General features: G+C 43.5%; 1 protein-coding gene across 1 annotated transcript in view; it reads right to left on the reverse strand.

The window, feature by feature from the left end:
* si:ch211-214c7.4 (platelet binding protein GspB) overlaps positions 1-7,488 on the reverse strand; it is a 30,403-nt gene extending 22,915 nt beyond the window's left edge. Inside the window, exon 1 of the mRNA XM_035172777.2 lies at positions 7,241-7,488. The gene's annotated coding sequence lies outside the window, so the exon portion shown is untranslated. The remainder of the gene's footprint in view (positions 1-7,240) is intronic.
* Between the last annotated feature and the right edge of the window lie 3,477 nt (positions 7,489-10,965).

Here is a 10,965-nt window from a genome sequence, read left to right on the forward strand (position 1 = left end):
AGAATGAGGCCACCCTCCGAATGTGGTCTGAGTGATGGGATCTCAAATCTCTCAAGTCTCCACAGTGTGTCTTGGATGTGTTCATAGCTGTACTTAGAGCTGTCCACTTATGATCAGATCACCTGAGACACATGTCAGGTCGGAACTGGGCCCTCCACTCCCATCACTGTGCGCTACTACTACAACTACCATTACCAAAACCAATGAAGAATCTAGAAACTAATTCTTGTTAGTAATGGGGAGATAAATTGACTCCAGCCGCTGTCTGTGTGTGTAAAAGCTTGCTGCTCCATCTGACCATACAAGGAAACACTGCTGTTTCAAGCACGTGTTTTGTTCACACACACACACACGCACACACACGTGTGTGTGTGTGTGTTTTAAATCATTGAGGTAGAAGCTAAGGAGAAGAATGCACCATTAAAAGGAGAAACAAATTAAAACATGAATGCACTGTGTTCTCTGGCCAAAAAAGGTGAGAATGTAGTTTTATGAAGCTACCAAAAAAGGCAGCGACACATTCAGGCTTTTAAACAAAGTCAATGGACATCTGTGTTACAACCACAGTCGTTCTATCACACTGATTTGTGTCCAACTATATTATATTTTAAAATCAAATCACCTAGGAAAACGTGTGGAAAATGTGAGTGAGATAATGTGAAAATACAGCAGGAAACTTTCTGCCATACAAATGGACAACTTCAGAAGACAACAAAATTTGCGAGCTTTTGGTGATAAAGGTCGACACCAGTGTCGATGTGCTGTCTTATGTAAAAGGAAAACGTATGCATTGTTTTCCAGAGTTCATGTCTATAAACTGCCAGTGAAAATTCTCTACAGTACTGCAGCTGCTGTCATGAAGAAATACAAAATACAATCACTTTCATTTTAAGAGTTTTTGTATTAAAACAATGCACAAATTTCCACCTTCCACTGAAACACACAAATATAACACTTAGCATTGATGTGTGGTGGACAATTAGTTTTTTTCCCGACAGGAGTTAAGTGTTTAAGCCGCATGAAGAAAGCACTCAAACTTTTTCCAGCCTCTGTTTTCAGTATCTACAGAATCCCTGTATTACTGACCAGCAATTTATCTGAAGTAGAAACCAAAAGACAAGCATGACCCCATCAAGCTAATAGCCCAACTTCAGGAATTGGCTGCAATTGCAAAGTCCAAACCACGGTTGTGTACTTTAAAAGTCAATATATACTCTGGTTCATTGAATGTTTAATGATTAGCCCAGCTTGTAGCAAGTATGCCCTCCCCCGAGTATGACTCAGACAAAGTTTATAACTATAACTGATTAGATTAGTGGATGAATAGTAATAGTCTATTGAAAAACATCTGAAAAGAAGTTACTGTGCATTCACATGCTGCTTGGAAGCTCCCATTACCCTGGGTTGTGAAGTCATTGTTCTGACGTAGGTGTATTCTTGTGCTTTAAAGTCAGAATGGGGAAAAAACTGACGCTGTAAAATGTGTTGTATTTATGGGTTTAAACCATTTAAACTACACCTTGACTGCTTTTTCCAACATCTGCATCACAGCAAAGGATCAGATGTAACAGGTTTATGCATAATATCAAATGTGTGCACGTTAATAAAAACGTGATGACGTCAGCATTTCTGCAACTCATGTACCAAAATTTGAGTTGTTGTTCTGACTTAGGGTGGCATTCACGTGAGCTATTCCACTTTTCCCAAATTTTTCTGATTAGTCTAACACCACATGTATGCACAGTGCAAGATCCTCCATGGAGCAACACATACAAAGCCCAAAAAACATTTTAATAGGTGGGTGTTGATGGAGGGGGCTTGATGTTAAGCCTGCAGCTGACTCTAATCAATTCCATGAGGGACATTAACCATGTGATAAGTGACTTTAAGCTACTCAGTAAAGCCATTAGGAGCAGGTGGTTAAGTGTGGCTACAAGTAGAGTGGACCGAGTCAGTTAGCCTTTAAGGGAGGCGAGAGAAGGGGGGGGGGACAGATTCACGGCTACTGGCAGTGCAGTGGTCTGCAAGAGCTGCAAGGGAAAGGGGTTACAATCTGTTCTAAGCCTGGCAGGGCTTTCAGAGAGAACCAGGCGCTGCTTCCATCAGAACAGCCTGATGGGGGAGTAAGGCGAAGCATTTGGGTGGTATCATCATCAATGTAGAACAAGAGTGTCCAAGTGCTTGTATGCATGTGTTCAGAGCTGGTCCAAAACGACAATGATGACAACAATGATCATCTTAAGTATTTGTGAGTTCCACATTGGGGTAACTATGAGGGGGAAGGGGGAGGCAGACAAGCCCTATTGTCTGCACTTCGCACCATGTAACCCCCTCAGGCGTGGTGCCGAGGGCAGTGGGGGTGGGTGCCTGTGACTGGATTAACTGGTGCAACGGGGCAGAGGAGCAGCTGGCACTGGTAACTTCACCCAAAAGACCTCAGGGATATCGAACAGGCCGCAGGGTGAAAGAGGGCAGGATGGAGGAGTCACCTCTTTCATACAGTCGATGCACATATGACATGGATGATGTAATTTTTTAACCTCTTCACTGAGGTCTGCTGGCCTGTCAAGAGATAACTCTTACCTAGTAACACAGTTCAGACTCTCAGGTCTGCAGCTAGTGTCATACACCTCACTGCTATCGTATGTATAAACATAAAATATGCTTTGCCTTACTTGCCTTTACTCAAAAACTTGTAAACTCATTCCGTGTCACTTTTAGACCAGTGAAGTCAGTTAAATTACCAGTCATATTTTACTACATTTCTCAAAAGTCCAGCAATGTCCACCTGCCTTCTAAAAAGGTTTTGTGACAGAAGTGAAAAGAATGGCTGTGGAAGGCCTGCTAAAAATGGATTGAAAACAAAATAAAGGGAGAGAGCTGAAGGTTGAAATCATGTCTATAAAATAGATTTAGACCAGGCATACCTGTTTCTTGCCAAGGACCTTTGTCCCTTGCAATCTTCTTCTCTTTTTCCATATTTCCTGTTGCTCTCCGCTGTCAACCAACTAATAAAAGTGGAATGGGGCTGGATAAGACTGTGCAGGCATGAGAAAGAAAAACACTGAATCACTGCCTCCTACTGACATCGTTTTTGTGTTAAAAGCTTTTGGCTTTTTCAGTGACTTCAATCCAACATAAAAGCTAAAAAAAACCATAGCAAGTCATTCTGTCGAAAATGGCTGGCTGAAGACAAGCCATAGCTGACATCAGTTTTCCTAAATTAAAAGCCAGCCAGTAGCTACTCTCCTGCACACCAGCCAACTGGCTATAGACAGTCAGGCAGAGAGTCAATATAATGCTGGAGAGCCTGAGGGCCAGATCAGTTACCATGCCTATGACCAGGCAGGGTGAGCCGAGGCCAGATGGACACTGATCCCTCACCTCGCCTGCCATGCCACTCTGACAACCACACCCCTGAACTGTACGGAATACACACAAACCAATTACTCAACACACAGAATTGATTTTGTCATGCCCAAAGAGGTAGAGCAGAGGATGACAAACAAACGCAGGCCCTCACAGCAGGGTATTTCAATAAGCAAATAAATCAAATGCATAGCACTGTTTCAGGAGTGACAGCTGCTACATGTGACAGACAAGGTCCAGTTAAGAAAATGTCCTTATTGTACAAACACACTTCTCATGTCCCTTCCATATCAATAAGTTATTAAAAAACAATGGAAATTCAAAGCAAATTATGTCTATGAGGTGGCATTTAAGGAGACCAAAGTGAGCTAACAGACTATGAAAGTGCTGAGTTACACTTTCAATAATTACAGTGCACTGAGTCCAGCATTGTAAGTTTTAAAAAATGCAGTGTCAGCGTCCACCACTTTATCCTAACAGGCAGGAGAGTGCCAGCCTCCAAACCACAGTGATGAGTTACAGCACCGCACCACCATCCAAAAGCTCTACCGCTGAGAGCGACACAGGAGATGCACAAACAAACCTGGGGCGTGAATGATGAGATGTAGTTTAAACCTGTGTGTCACCCTAAACAGATGCAGCAGAGCAGGCCAGCGTTAGGATTGAATTTCCATGGGTGTGGGGACGGAGGCTGACACTGGTTGCAGGCAGTAAAAAGCAGCTGACTTCCAAGCAGATGCAAATGGAAATGCTCAGCGCTGTACAGGGGTTGGGCTTTCTATTCAGCTGCCCTGACTTTTGACTGAGTCCCCAGACAAGGGACAGGCTGAGAAGTGCCAACAGGCCTGTAACACAAACAATGGTCTTTACAGATTTAAGTCCAGTACCAATGCATTCAAGTAGAACTTCAACAAACGTTAAGCTGAAACAATGTCCCTTATCAAATGTTTTATAATTTGACATCAACTAGACAAAATAATCAAAAAAATGTATCAACAGAATAATCAATAATAGAAAATCATTAGTTGGAGGCCTGAACCAAAGGCTAGTAAATTGCAACAATTATTCACTTCAAGGTTCAGTGTGTAAGACTTAGTGACATCTAGTGGTGAAGTTGCAAGTTGCAGCTGAATACCGCTCACCCTCCCTTTCCAAACATGAAAGAGAACCTGGGGTAGACTTCAGTTGTCATTAAAACTTTGTCAAGTTTGGACTACCATAAAAAACATGGCGACCTCCGTAGAGGACCTGCCCTGGATGTAAATATAAAGTATTTAAATATAAAAGGGCCCATTCTATGGTAAAGAAAACAACAATTTGTACAATTTAGATGAAACACACAAGTGAAACGAGATCTCCTTCACCTAAATCGTACACACTGAATCTTTAAATGGAAATGTATCTACAGATCAGGCTGAGACCTTCCCTTTCTACTTTCATTTTTTTTTAAAAACTGTATGTTTCAGATGCAATTCAATTTAGCTTTATCAGCTCCATAATAACTATAAATATACCAACAGACTGATGCCTGTTGAAGGCAGAGAGGAACTGTAGGTACATTCTGTTCTCACACTGCGATTGTGGTGGAGGGGAAATTTGAGCCCTTGACTCCGACATTCACCATTACCTCTCACAGCTGTTGCACCGATGCACAGGAACTCACGCAAATCGGAATAAACAGCACAACTCAAGCATCAGACTTATTAATCCTCCAGTGTATCACACCATACAAAAGTAAATGTCTGTGACGACTCAATAAAGTCAACAAACGCAAAAAAGAAAAACAGATTTCATCCATGTCCCACCTCAGACGGAAAATTGCACTTAAGTTTCTTTTCTGCTGGTAACAACGAAAGACTTTGAGTCTTTGCATAAAGCTGCACTTTCATTTTCTTCACTTCCATCTTATACAACCCCCTTGACTTTTCTCTGAAGATTAAAGAATGCACTGAACTATTTTAAGCTTCCTTTCTGGCCTGCTTTGGCCTTTAGGAAGAGGGAAAGGAAACAGAGGTGTGGACCGCAGGGAAGTGGCTGTATCCCAATGCAGAGGCTGGATATGGGAGAGGATGTGGGTCTTCCACGGGACCTGAAGGGCAACCAAATACGTTCCTGGCAATAAAAACCTGTGTCCAACGCAGACTCATTTGAGCCAGGAGTGAATGTTGTTTGTATCCTTTCCCATTGCAGACAAAGGCCAGATGTTAGTGTTTTTTTTGACCAGTGGAAAATGGGTTACAGTTAATATGCTCTGTATCTTTCATAAGTAGTAACAGTACTTCATACTCAGCACTATCCCTTCTTAATCCCATAAGAGGTTTAATAGGAAGTTAGACTTCCCTTAAGGTGCCAACATTACCAATGTTCCGATGGTCACGTTTTCATGGGCATTTTTGCACTATTTTGTTTTTACAGCCAACGATTGCCTTATTGCCAGAGATGATAGACTAGTTGAATCCTTATAATTGAGGCAAAATAAGACCAAATCTCAGACCTTGTTCTTGTTGGATTTGGCTCCAGAGATGCGACTCGCTGAATAAATGATCCTGCAATGAGGCCTCTGAACTGCGAGCAAAATGTCAGAAAAGGCATCGGGGGAGCATGTGTCAGTCCCACTTGGTTTCACGCCGAGGTGACGATAAACCCAACAGCAACAACTCACACGTCCTGGCAGCAGCAGCATGAGGGTTTTCAGGAGGCGACACACACTCTCTCTCTCTCTCTCTCCTGTGAGTGTCTGCATGTCACATACCTCTCTGAAGCCAACGATGGAGTCATAGCTCCTGCACACAAACCCAGCCCACTACACCCACACAAGCCAGAAACACACCCCACTATGTAATGCAAACTCTCGGCCAAAACCTGACTTGATAAGCGACATCCCTCCATCACTGAGATCAGCAGACGATGCCGTCCGATAAGTCTCTGAGCCGCCGAGCCTCCCTTTTCTCTCACTGAGCTCTGCCAAGTAGAGGAGGAGCAGCGTGCATGGGTGAAAATATGAAAACAGATGATGGTGAGGTTGGCGGGAGACAAGTGTGAAGGCATAAAGAGCAGACAACACATCCAGGGTGCAGGCTACTTCCAACATTTCTCATATCAATATAAATGATGCATGACATGCTGCTGATGCAAAAGCCAGTGACCTCAATAAACAAGAGGCATCTATGCAAGATTTAACCTCCTGCTCCTCAAAACACTTAAAGAGCCACGGAGTGTTTCTGATGAGAACATGAGCAGGAGGCCTGGAGCACTGTCTTGAAGATGTTATCACCTTAGGGTACAACATCTCCATTATTGTCAGCCTGATCCTCGTGTTGTGTTGGGACCTTGTCAAACACCATTAAGTGCTGCCTGCTCCTCGCCTGTGTAGCCATTGTTTGGGGGGGTTTTCACGAGTTTCGGGGTGTTTGTCCAGGCCTCGGGACAAGTGGAGCTTCAATAACACCGTTTGTCTCTGGGAACAAACACGCTGAATTCACCCCCGGTGGTGGCGAGGAGGCCGAGTCCAGCCTCGCGGAACAATAGCTCGGTGTGTGCGCACCGAGGAGGGACGCATGGGGCCAGGCAATAGACGGAGCCAGGATACGGGGCAGCTGGTTCCACTGTCCCCCCGAGGAACTGGGGAGCGAGACCCACGTTGAAACCACCGCCCCGGTCGCTCCGCTCCGTGCTAACGTTGCACGTCCATCACCACATCTCCACGTTTACAGAGAGGACGTTCGAAACACGTGTTTGGCAAATTAAATTAAAACGACACCGCCGAGGAACGGAGCTTTCCTGACACCGAGTGTCATTTCGTGGGTGTCTGGCGGTTAAAGTATAGTAAATAAAGCTGATAAAACGTAGCTGAGAACGTGACCGTCTTTACCTTTTTCAAGCGCCGCCCCGGCTCCTGGACACTGTCTCCCGGCTCCGGCTCGGAGGTGGAAGCCGCTGAGCGCGTCGACAGAACCGTAAATATTCACCGGACCTCACGACAATGGAGCCGCGTTCTTTCCCTCCACGTTTGAGCGGCGGCGCTGCTTCTGCTCCGCTTCATAAAGGACGTGGTGGAGGGTGGGGTGAGACCCGGGGTGTGAGGCTGGAGACGGGGGGAGAAGCGTGGAGGAGGAGGAGGAGGAGATGAAGGAGAGCCAATATGCAGATTAATCCCCGCGCGCCGTCCAATCAGACAGCGCGAGACCGGAGGTTTATGCAAAGCAGCAGTGACGTCACATTCAAACGTAGCTGTTGTCCTGTGGCGCGAGCGCATCAACACATGAGCCACTCATATCTACACACATTTATAACTGTCCACATTTTGAGATGGTGAATAAAAATCCTACAGCATCTTTCACACACTTATTTCACCACTGTATCCATTCAAATATGTTTTGGATTCGATGGAAGAATACCGCTCTAAACCTGCTTGTTTGGAATGTCCTGTTCTTGTCTCACGTTGATGCTCCGGAGATTATTCCTGGTCATAAGAGGGTCCTCCTTAAAATGTTCTACAGGATACTGTCACTTTTATATTGTTTGTGTGCTGGACGTTGTGTGCTATGGTGCAGAGTGAAGAGATAGTTAGAAAACTTTGTGTTCATCCTATCTGGTTTATCTGCAGTGATTTTATAGTCAATGTTTTTCAATGAAATGAAACTGAATTTGCTTTATTACTGTTTCACATGTGTGTGGTTTATATGTAAGTTTGAATGGTTTTCTGTTATCCTCCTCCCAGTTATCAGAGAGGACTTTTAGGCTAAAAACTTGTCGGGGCTTACAGACACTCGGTTGCACCACAGGAGTATGGAGGCATTTTATGATTTTTTTTCTGCGTTTGAAGACGTGGTCACCATTTACTTCAACTGTATCGGATTTGGCTGCAACGCTGTTTACCCCTGGAAGTCCCAAAGTGTTCTGTGGACTCAAACACTTCACCCACCCCTCCATCGGCATAGTGCTGAGTAGATAATGAGGGTATTTTCATTTTTGGGTGAACTATCCCTTTAATGCTCCATAGCTACTTCAGAATTATTCCCTTGTCATTAATGAGTCCTCCTTGGACAAGATACTGTCACTTTTTTATTGTTTGTGTGCAGAGCTTTTTATAAACAGACGATGATGAAGAGGGAAGTTGGAAAACTGCACATTCATTCTACCTGGTTTATCTGCAGTGAAGAAGACATGTATAACTTGGTCCACAGACTGATGGCACACTGTCCTGCTGGTCTCCAGACTTTAAATGACATTTTTCTGCACTCATCGTCTAATACAGTGTTCACTTCCCTATGGTACAGACCCACAATAGCTGCGAGTTGAATGCTTGTGTTGGGCTGCAGCTGCAGGCTCTACAATAGAAATCGATGAAAAGAGGGGGAAGACATACAAAGACTTCTGCAACTCACAGAGAGAGGAAGAGTGAATGGGCTAAGACGTCCGACATCAGCTGTTGTTTTCTCTAACAAGACTCAGAGAGGAGGAGAAAGAGTGAAAGAAAAGGCCCTGCAGGGAAAAGAGAGAAAGAAATCTTAAACTCTTGAGGGGTGAGGGGAGGAATGAAGGATTACCAGAAGTCGTCAGAGCACACGTTCTCAATGTAGCTCACTGAGGAGTGAGAGTGTGTGTCATGTCTCAGCTCTGCCTCTCTCTCCATCCCTTCTCTTTACCCTTTCCACTCATCCAGAGGCCCTGCGCTGGAGCAAGGGGGGAAAACCCAAAACTCCCACTGAAGTTTCACCAATTCCTCAACTTTGGTTATTGCTACGAAGCAGTTTAAAGGCTAACGTCTGGAGCTTTATCACCTGATCATTTTAGCTGATACTGAAAATAATTACCAATAATTTTAAATATTTTTTGTTTATTTATAGGTGAGGTGTGGCTCTACCAGGAGAGTGTCAGCAAACCATTGGATCTTTTATTTGACTAAACTAAGCACTAATGGAAGCCATCGTTATATCACAGGGCTCGAAAAGCTCGTAAATCCCCTCACATCCTTCCCATCCGTCTCAGATTGCTTTGTAATGTTGTTACACGAGGGTGTGGCTCAGCGCCTGGCTCTGCTGAAACAGAATCAGGATGGACTGACAAGCTCAACACAGACCTGGAATCTTCAAAAACTGTTTCTTCAGTGTGGTCTGGGGACGGTCACCCATCTGCCCTGACATCTTTCTGTGAAGACAGCTGCACACACCGCCTGTGGCGCTAAACACAACCTGCATGCAACCCCCCCTCACACGCACATACATGCAAACAGACCGGCAGACACACCAAACATAAACTCAGTGACTCATTGAATAAGAAATAAGAAAAGAAAGGAAACAACTAATGCTGGTGCTGCAGGTCCGTCTTTTTTCATTCTCCAAGGAGGTTATATTTTCACTCCTGTCTCTTTGTTTGTTTGTTTGTTTGTAAACAAGATTACACATAAACAACTGGACAGATTTCCACAAAACCTGGGGGAAGGATGCGATATGGGTCATGGAAGAACCCATTCAATTGTGGTACAGATGCAGGTTTCCCCCCTGTGCTTTCTTTAACATGCAGTGATAGATAGACACACTCTCAGAAAGTTTGAAAATAAATAGTGTTCTGTCCAGCTTGTTGGGCATTCACACCAATGGCATCCATTTCAGGTCAGCACAAACAAAATTCATCATGTTAGCGTGCCTTGCAACAAAACGTTTAATCCCCATGATCTGGAAAATCCGAAAGGTCAACTATTTAAATTGGCTGGAGAAGGAAGAAGCTGCATCACCCCTGATACATCCAGATAGGGCTGGTCATGGCCTGTGGGTCATGATAAGGTCGTTCCTGGACTCACAGCATGCTCTCCTCTCTTAACAGTGTGTTTGCTGGATTAAATATTTCAATCCTGATCCGCTTTTTATATTTATATATATATATTTATTTATTATTTAAAAAAGTGTCTTATGTGTTGGAGCAAAGTATGTGAAGAGGAAACATCATTTGTATGCATGCGTTCCAATGGTCACATGTGTCAAATAGAAACAAGCATGAAATAATTGTTTTAACCTCTTTTTTTGTGTTCTCTTACATTTTGTTTTAAATGGTGCTGTCTGATTTCATTTTTTAAATTTTTATTGTGCCTCTGTGTTGTTTTGAAATGTCCCTGTACAGCATCCTGAATCTGTGTATGAAAGGTACTTCGTAAATAATACCACCTTGTCTTAAATAACACTGTAACACTCCATTACCCCCTCATTCAACGGGTTTGTCTTGTGTGTATAAGCTATGTACATGTACTGTTATACTGTCATTTTGTTTGTCTGTATGTATGTTATGTAAAATCTATGATAAAATTTGAATATAAAAAATCCTTGTCGAATAAGCTAAGGGTGTTTTTCAACATTTTCGTTGATTTATACTTTTCTATGGATCTTGATAAAATGTGGTTTCAAAAGGAGACTCTCTGAGGGCCATTCTAGTTTTTATCTGAGGTGCTTTCCTAATATAAAAAGCCCTGAAGTTCAAACAGCAAGTCACAATTGAGTAACTGGTGCACATTTGAATTCAAGCTGAGATCAAGCTGGCAGTAACAAAAGGCACCGACCTGACATCAGCTCACCGAAACTAAAAACATCCTGTACACACATT

The sequence above is a fragment of the Hippoglossus stenolepis genome, chromosome 2, assembly GCF_022539355.2.
Source record: "Hippoglossus stenolepis isolate QCI-W04-F060 chromosome 2, HSTE1.2, whole genome shotgun sequence".
Lineage (NCBI taxonomy): Eukaryota > Metazoa > Chordata > Actinopteri > Pleuronectiformes > Pleuronectidae > Hippoglossus > Hippoglossus stenolepis.